This window comes from Mesoplodon densirostris, chromosome 9 (assembly GCF_025265405.1).
Source record: "Mesoplodon densirostris isolate mMesDen1 chromosome 9, mMesDen1 primary haplotype, whole genome shotgun sequence".
In the NCBI taxonomy this organism is placed as follows: domain Eukaryota; kingdom Metazoa; phylum Chordata; class Mammalia; order Artiodactyla; family Ziphiidae; genus Mesoplodon; species Mesoplodon densirostris.
In genome coordinates this window covers 55154038-55163581 of record NC_082669.1, presented here as the reverse complement: position 1 = coordinate 55163581, position 9544 = coordinate 55154038, and the positions used below count along the sequence as shown (strand labels likewise).

Sequence of the window (9544 nt, the reverse complement as noted above, 5' to 3'; positions counted from 1 at the left end):
TCATTTACATCTCAAAAGCACAAGAACAGAAATACCAATTCCTTCTAGAAAGCTAACTTCCTCTAATGGCGTATGCAAAAACCAGTTTTAGAATGTCAAAAGATTCCCATCTTGGCCAGTTTCAGGGATTTTTTTTTCCAGTTTCTAAATAAGCCAATTCAGTTGAAAGAAATAACAGTAATAAACAATAATACATACCAATATCATTCACTCACATTCACATGCCTCACTTTCAGAGGAACAGGAATCAGCTTTCAAGTTAACCTTCACCTCACTTGGTAGCTCAGCCTCTGTGGCCTTTCTTAATACAAAAAGCAACTGCCGGCCCACAGCGGCGGCCACCGCCTTATTGTCTCTAACTTCTTTTTTCCCCACCAGAATGGCAGCTAATATCTCCGCAACAGCCTTGGGGGTGTCTGAGTTCTCAGTACTCTCTGGGCGGCCCCCATTCATCAAGGACAGTCACCAGAGGGCCCCACATACTAGTGGGCCGCCACCCCGGGATCACACCTGCAACTTTCAGGCACCACGTGCTAGTGGATGGCCCCTGAAACCTCCCATCCCCCATCCTTATTTCCGGACATCTCAGTGTTCACGGGGAGTTTGCTGGGTCACCTGGCTGCTCTGCCAATTGTTGGGCTGCACTGCACAGGCCTACAACGCCTTGCCCAGCCTCAGGACCAAAGAATAAGCCCAGAGGCAGGGAGAGAAACAGAGTGACAGAGACATCATGATTTACCAGACAAGGGGATCTCACATGTCTGAAGCAAGCTCCTGGAGCAACACCCCACCGTGTGAGGCAGGAGAACGTGGTGGCAGTCGTCCCTCCCAGAGGCAGGGGGAGGTTACCCATCACAGGGGGAATTGACATCAGGTGGGCTCATAGGTTACCAGGGAAACAAGCAGAGGGGTACACCCCTCACCTTCCCTCTGAGAAGCATAGTGGAGAGTTCTAATTAAAGCTAGAAATCAGTAGCTGGGGCCTGGGGCAAGTTCGTAGGAAGGTCAGTCATGTGAGTAGGGTGTAGGTGAAGCAGGCACTTGGTCGAGCAGGGGATGTACAGAGAGCCAGAGAACAGCTATCTTGGGAGTTTCCTGGAGGTCCAGTGTAATGGTTACACTGTGTGGCCCGGGGTTCAATCCCTGGTCTGGGAACTGATATCCTGCAAGCCCCTCGGTGTGGCCAAAAGACAAACAACAGCTATCTTGAGTGGCTTCACTATACAAGCAGCTACAACATTTTTTTTTTTTTTTTTTTTTTTTGCTGTACGCGGGCCTCTCACTGTTGTGGCCTCTCCCGTTGCGGAGCACAGGCTCCAGACGCGCAGGCTCAGCGGCCATGGCTCACGGGCCCAGCCGCTCCGCGGCATGTGGGGTCTTGCCGGACCGGGGCACGAACCCGTGTCCCTTGCATCGGCAGGCAGACTCTCAACCACTGTGCCACCAGGGAAGCCCAACATTTTTTAAATGGTACTTTACTGCTGATATAAATCTAGACACAATTAGGATTTATGTATATTACCGATTAGAAACATTTCCCTTTTCGTTGAGAATTATTTTTTTATAAAATTGTGGGTTACTTTTTTCACTAACATAGATGTATTATTAGTTTTTATTAAGAAAATTTTCTGTAAAGTAGATAGCCTAACATTTTTTAATGTTTTACTTATGAACTCCCCAAGTTTTAAAAAAAAAACATTTTATCCATTTTTGTATGGTATACAATAAAAAAGTAAATTTAATAATTTATATATATATATTTTATTTTGCACATCAACAAAGAACACAATACAATATTCATTTAAAGTAATAATTTTAATATTTAAAAATATTTAAAATTTTAATATTTGGTCATTTTTTAAATACATAAGCATAAATTTAGACTCTTTCCTATTGGAAAGAGTAAAACACAAAGGTGCTTAATTTCCTTGAATTAATTATGTAAGACAAAGCCTACTATGCCAAAAATTATATTTAAAATGAAATAGGCTTTATTTGGGACTGAATATATGTTTTTAAATATACTAATGTATAACTAAACGTTATACATCAAAAAGAGCAAAAAATGACTGCAGTTTTAACATAGACTTCAAAAACAAAATTGATTTGTTAATTTTTTTTTTTAATTGACAAAGCCAAAGCAGTGTTTTCAGGCTATTTCTGAAGATCTTTACAAAATAAAATAATTGCCTTGGGGGTAAAGTAGTTTATAGTAATTTTACAACACATGGCTTACACATTATGTTTTCTCTTTTTTTTTGCGGTACGCGGGCCTCTCACTGTTGTGGCCTCTCCCGTTGCGGAGCACAGGCTCTGGACGCGCAGGCCCAGTGGCCATGGCTCACGGGCCCAGCCGCTCCGCAGCATGTGGGATCCTTCCGGACCAGGGCACAAACCCGTGTCCCCTGCATCGGCAGGCTGACTCTCAACCACTGTGCCACCAGGGAAGCCCTGTTTTCTCATTTTAACGTAAGTTTTTCAAGTCCTTCTCTTGAAGAACTATTTGAGTGCTATAGCTCCTGGATTTGGTTAAGAATAGTTTTGTATTACAACCCCTGAGGAAGCAGAACTGCCTGCTTCATAGTATAACTAAATTGATGAGATTGACTTATGACAGTGAGTAACAGTATCAAAATTGAAAAGAGTAAACTCTTCCATTATGGTATAATAGACAAGAATTTTATTAATATATTGCCTTGGATTAGATTACATCATGGACAACGAAGGCATCAACAAATCTCTTGACCCTGTCAATTTATTGTGCACAATGCACAATCTCATGATATTTTATATGAATAACATTACTCTGTACAAAATTATCTTTTCATTTGATAATTCTCATGAATTCCTTATATAGTAATGAGCTAGTTCAGGAGTATAAAGTATATCAAAGTAACCTAAAATATTTCTGGCATCTCTCTTTTTATAAGATAAATGTGTAAATCACTGTGATTTTCCAGGGGCTCTTTGAGAAATCCCAAATATAATTTTAATTTTGAAAGACATCTAATGCTCATTTTGGCAACTCATAAACTAAAATTGGAATGATATAGAGAAGATTAGCATGGCCCCTGCACAACTATGACATGGAAATTTGTAAAGTGTTCCATATTTCTTCAGCAAATGGTGCCAGGAAAACTGAATATTCACATGCAAAAGAATGAAGCTGAGCTCTTACCTTACACCATATACAAAAGATTAACTTAAAGTGAGTCAAAGACTTAAACATAAGAGCTAATACTGGACTTCCCTGGTGGCGCAGTGGTTGAGAATCCACCTGCCAGTGCAGGTGCGGACACAGGTTCAATCCTGGTCCAGGAAGATCCCGCATGCCGCAGAGCAACTAAGCCCACGCACCACAACTACTGAAGCCTGTGCACCTAGAGCCTATGCTCCGCAACAAAAGAAGCCACCACAATGAGAAGCCCACACACCGCAACGAACACTAGCCCCCGCTTGCCGCAACTAGAGAAAGCCCACGTGCAGCAACGAAGACCCTACGCAGTCAAAAAAAAAAAATTGAGAGAAAACATATGGGAAAAGCTTCATGAGTTTGGATTTGGCAATGATTTCTTGCATATAACACCAAAAGCACAGGCAAAAGAAGAAAAAAATGGATAAATTGGACTACATCAAAATTTAAAATATTTGTGTATTCAAATAACAGTATCAAGAGAGTGAAAGGGAAACCCATGGAATGGGAGAATATATTTGCAAATCATGCATCTAATTAGGGGGTAACATCTAGAATATACAAAGAACTCCTACTATTTAACAACAAAAGAAATAAACAACTAGATTTAAACATGGACAAAGCAATTGAATAGACAATTCTCCAAAGAAGATATACAAATGGCCAATAAGCACATGAAAAAAATATTCAAATCACTAATCATTAGAGAAATGCAAATCAAAACCACAATGATGTATCATTTCATAACCATTGGGATAGCTATTATCAAAAACCAGAAAATAGGGCTTCCCTGGTGGCGCAGTGGTTGAGAGTCTGCCTGCCGATGCAGGGGACACGGGTTCGTGCCCCGGTCTGGGAGGATCCCACATGCCGCGGAGCGGCTGGGCCCGTGAGCCATGGCTGCTGAGTGGGCGCGTCCGGAGCCTGTGCTCCGCAGCGGGAGAGGCCACAACAGTGAGAGGCCCGCATACCACAAAAAAAAAAAAAACAAAAAAAAAACAGAAAATAAGTGTTGACAAGCATGTGGAGAAACTAGAACCCTTGGCATTGCTGGTGTGAATATAAAATGGTGTGGCCACTATGGAAATTGGTATAACAGTTCCTAGAAAAAAATTAAACATAAAATTACCATTGTTGAATTAGCTTTACCATCTTACTTGCTAATGTTAGGAGATAATTCTCCATGGGTCTCTCATATTTCTGTGTCTTGTGAGCAGAGGTACTAACTGCCTTTGTTCTGAATTACCTTTTCAAGAATGTTTGTAGAGCAACAGCCTTGGAAGATACAGTATTTGCTTCCAGAGAAAAGTGCAGGTTTGCTTAGAGCCTTGGAAGATAGAGACAAGTCTCCCTCCTGAGTGGGACGGGGGTCAGGCATGCTTAGTGTGTACTACCTAAGCTCAGAGTTTCTCTCTTAGGATGCAACCCATTGCATGTGCAGGTGTCACCTGGCCTTCTTCATAGCACTGTGTGGAAACTGTGGTTTGAAAAACTGGTACCAAATATGCTTGTGCTCATGCAGCTTGCTGTGCTGTAATAAATTTCTTTCTGCCTCTTACCCAGGCATCTTGTGTCTTTGCTAGCATCCATGAATCCATGGCAGGCAACCTTTTAGCTCACAACCAGGGTAAAATCTCAGACCCCTCATAGTTCTTGATAGGTTCTTCATTATTTTAAAAATTGGGCAGAATATGAACCTGTGTTTATTCTATATTTGTATGAGAGCTGTGTTTCAATTATTTGAAAAATGTACTTCAACATGTTGATAGGTCATCAACTGAGATACCCGAGTGGCCTTACCTGCTGGATTCAGTAGAGCAGCATTGTCCAAGAAGTGAACTTAATGTGCTGCTAAGCTGAGGCATGTTTTTCCTTGACCCCTGCAGTGATTTCCAATCAACCATGGAAATTCACCTTTGCTGACTCACTATTTCTCCAGTTTTTTTCTTTCTTTTTCCCTCCTGATTTTTGTTTTCTTTCTTGGTTCTTGGTCAAGCTTGTTAGTTGGTCTATGTTTTGTCTCACTGGGTGTTTGGGTTAAGTTGCTTTTTACAGTCAAGTACAGGGACAAATGGTCTAGTAGGTCGTCTTGACTACATAGTCAGTTGAGCATCTGATGTGTACATGAATTTGATTTGTATATGGCTAATAAATGTTTCCTGATTGATTACTACAATTTCTGATAATCTCTTGGTATGGTCTTGACATTTAGTAATCTCTGTAAGGGTGATGGAGATCTGTTCTCTGTCAGGTAAGAGACAACAGCGAATCTAGTTTGTTTTCCTTTTTGACTATTTGTGAACTCATATCAACTAAGAAAATATTTTTGTGTCCATTGGAAAGGAAAAAGAACTGTGGAGTTTTTGTGCTCTGTGTTTACTTTTACCTGAGGCTGAGGCTGTAGAACTAAAACTGCAAACTCTCTCTGTGGTTTTTGTGATTGAGGAAAGTCTTTAGCTCCTTTAGGGTGATTTCAAATATTTTCCTACCTCCAGAGGGTATTAATAAATTAGATTGTAAAGTCTTACAAAAGAAAAAAGTTCTGTTCTGACTGTTTTATAGAAGTTAATAAGTTATTACATAAATGTAATATTCCCAGAATTTCTAGGAATTAAATAAACTAAATTTTAATATTTTACATGTTAGTCTTTTAAAAACCCCATTTCTAGGGCTTCCCTGGTGGCGCAGTGGTTGAGAGTCCACCTGCCGAGGCAGGGGACGCAGGTTCGTGCCCCGGTCCGGGAAGATCCCACATGCCGTGGAGCGGCTGGGCCTGTGAGCCATGGCTGCTGAGCCTGCGCGTCCAGAGCCTGTGCTCCGCAACGGGAGAGGCCGCAGCAGTGAGAGGCCCGCGCACCGAAAAAAAAAAAAAAAAACCCACAACCATTTCTAAAGAAATTTACTTCAGAAGCATTTTTATATAAGAATCCAAATCTACATTATCAAGGTGAAATCTTGGACAATTCCGACTGGATTCATAATTTTGGTTTAAAACAAGGTTTCATCACTTTGGCGCTGTTGACATTTTAGGCCATGTAACAAGAATTTAAAAGATTAAACTCTTTGAAAAGACATCTCTCATTACATTTTCATTTAAACACACTTCATTATTTTTTAATCCTAAAAAAACTTGTGGAAACAAAAATAATTTACTGGATCCATGGAAATGATGTAGGAAATCTTAAACATTTAAATCATGAAAAGTTAAACTCATACTAACTAAAATATTTTGCTAAACATTTTTACATGTTGATAAAATTAGTAAGACATTATGTTGATTTAAAAGCTACAGTTAGGGTATCCCTGGTGGCGCAGTGGTTGGGACTCCGCCTGCCGATGCAGGGGACACAGGTTTGTGCCCCGGTCTGGGAAGATCCCACATGCCGCGGAGCGGCTGGGCCCGTGAGCCATGGCCGCTGAGCCTGCGCGTCCGGAGCCTGTGCTCCGCAACGGGAGAGGCCACAGCAGTGAGAGGCCCGCGTACCGCAAAAAAAAAAAAAAAAAAAAAAAAAGCTACAGTTAAATTACTCTAATTTGTCCAAAGAATTGTCTATTTAAGAAGAATATCTTCCTGATTTTTCATATATAAATAAGTCTATGTAATAATATCAAGAATTTTACTGAGGTATGCAGGTTTACACCAAGGTCATATAGCCCATGGGTGGCAGAGCCAGAGTCTGAATTCAGGGATTCTGGAACCATAGTTTGTGCTCTTAACTATTATGCTATTTTGTTGTATTTGAAATAAAGACTTTTTTTTTTTTAATTCCGGAAAAAAAAAAAAAAGAATTTAAAGACTGTGAAATTTGGCCCCAAATTCTCAGTGTTGAGTTTTTCTTTCTAGCTGTGAGCCACATCCATTACTTAAAATCACAGCTAACTTTTCTGCTGAGTTTCACTCTTGGCGAGGAAAAACATACAAAAGAAGCACAAACAATCTAATATTCCCTCTGTCCCTTTTTTTTATTTTGGAAACTTTAAACTTTATATCTACACTAGATATTCTAGAATTTACACATCATTACAGAGCAATGTTCATGAACAAATTAACTGCCAAAATTCCAAAGAGAAGGGAAAAAGAAAGGGAAAGAAGAAACAAGAGGAAGCCAGCTTAAGATAGATATAAAATTATCAATAAAAGGCTAATTATCTAAGCTCTGCAAGCAAGGGAAAGGGGTCATTTGAAAGAAACCCTATTTTTACAGATATACACACAAGAGAAAAAAGCATTACAGTTTATTTAAACAATAACTAGGGCCTTTAACCATTCCATCAAAACTTATGATTAAAAAGCTGGTACTCAGTAATCACCAAAGTAGGAAAACTTGAGGGGCGGATCTCTTTTTTTTTTTTTTTTTTTTGCGGTACGCAGGCCTCTCACTGTTGTGGCCTCTCCCACTGCGGAGCACAGGCTCCGGACGCGCAGGCTCAGCGGCCATGGCTCACGGGCCCAGCTGCTCCGCAGCATGTGGGATCTTCCCGGACCAGGGCACGAACCCATGTCCCCTGCATCGGCATGCGGACTCTCAACCACTGCGCCACCAGGGAAGCCTCGAGGGGCGGATCTCTTAAGTTAAAAAGTAACCTCTTTCACATATAGCTGTCCAGTTTTCCCCAAACCACTTAGAGACTGTCTTTTATCCATCATATATTCTTGCCTCCTTTGTCATAGCTGAATTGACCATATGTGTGTGGGTTTATTTCTGGAATCTCTATTCCATTCCATTGATCTATTTGTCTGTTTTTGTGCCCATACCAGGCTGTTTTGATTAGTGTGGCTTTGTAGTGTATTCTGAAATCAGGGAGATTGATACCTCTGGCTTTGTTCTTTTTCTTCAAGATTGCTTTGGTTATTTGACGACTTTTGTGGTTGCATTATTTGTTCTAGTATTTGTTCTAATATTTGTGGTAGTATTATTTGTTCTAGTTCTGTGAAAAATATCATGGGTATTGATATTTCACTTACGTGTGGAATCTAAAAAATCAAATCAAACAAATGAATATAATAAAACAGAAACAGACTCAAAGATACTGAAAACAAACTAGTGTTTACCAGTGGGGAAAGGGGTTGGGGGGAGAGGCAAGATAGAGGAAGGAAATTAAGAGGTACAAACTACTAGGTATAAAATAAATAAGATACAAGGATGTAATAAATAAGATACAAGGATGTACATGGGGAATATAGCCAATATTTTATAACTTTAAATGGAGTATAAACTATAAAACTATCAAATCACTATGTTGTACATTTGAAACTAATATAATATTGTAAAACAATTATAATTCAATTTTTAAAAAAGTAACCTCTTGTTTGGACACACAAGTCAGAGAATCTCCTCCCAAGGTTTTCTTCCCATTTGCATCTTGTTCAAGTCAGAAATTCCCTGAAATGGCCACAGTAATTCTAAAACCTCCTTGGTGAAATAGGCTGATGAGAGAAATATTCACACGAATGAAAGCATGAAGGCAGCACATGTGTGCCCCAGAGTGTCAAAAAAGACCTCATGAGAACTGCAACACTTGGTGAGAATCTGGCCAATCAGCAAGTCTCACAGCCTTCAGACTTCCAGCTCCAAGCAAAAGAGACAAAATTAAGTGACTATCAAAGAAACACAGGCCAGACGAAGGAACAGTTTTATTAGCTTTGGATAGCTGGCCCAAGGCAAAATTGGTCCTATAAGGATGTGGGTTTGGTGAGGCATTCTGAACTTGTCAGTACTCAGGGATGGATTGAGAAACAAACTACTGAACCTATGCTAATCCTTTCCCCTCTGAATTTTCTCTTATAGCCTCACAACGAAAAGTGACAAGAACAGAAAAAGAACCCAAACATTGTGTTATAAATAACAAGCTAGGTTTCCCTCCAAATGTGAGTTTTCAAATCTGACCAGACAGACAAAGATTCCCAGGAGGAATCCTTTCATTCCCAGGACACAAAATAAACTCAGTTTTAGTGAGCTTCACGTAAATCTATTGGGCCCGAGCACCAATGCAGGACCTATTTGACCACTGCAGTGGGAGAGGTCCCTGAACGTGAGGTTCAAGAAGCCTCAAGGGCCCATGTGGCTTCAGAGCTGAGGGCCTTGGGCTGTGTCAGCCAGCGGGTCTCAATCAGATCTTCTTGTGTCTTCAGGGTTGTCAGTGTCAATTCCACAAAAGAACATCAGAGAAACCTACTGATCAAGCAAAGCTAAGTTTATTAGAGTTACTGTCACAAGGGGGAGCACCCCCATGATAGTCTTCGTAGTATATCAGAAGGGAGATTTCAAGAAGTAGTATTTGTAGGGTTTAAGGAGCTGGACTTCCAAGGTTTAGAGCAAGTCTTTCATGGAAGTTTATTATTGTGATAGT

General features: G+C 40.3%; 1 non-coding gene across 1 annotated transcript; it reads left to right on the top strand.

The window, feature by feature from the left end:
- The first annotated feature begins 3009 nt into the window (after window positions 1-3009).
- Window positions 3010-3116, top strand: LOC132496546 (U6 spliceosomal RNA). The gene has a single exon (XR_009533446.1). It is a non-coding gene; the product is annotated as a U6 spliceosomal RNA (small nuclear RNA).
- The last annotated feature ends 6428 nt before the right edge of the window (window positions 3117-9544 follow it).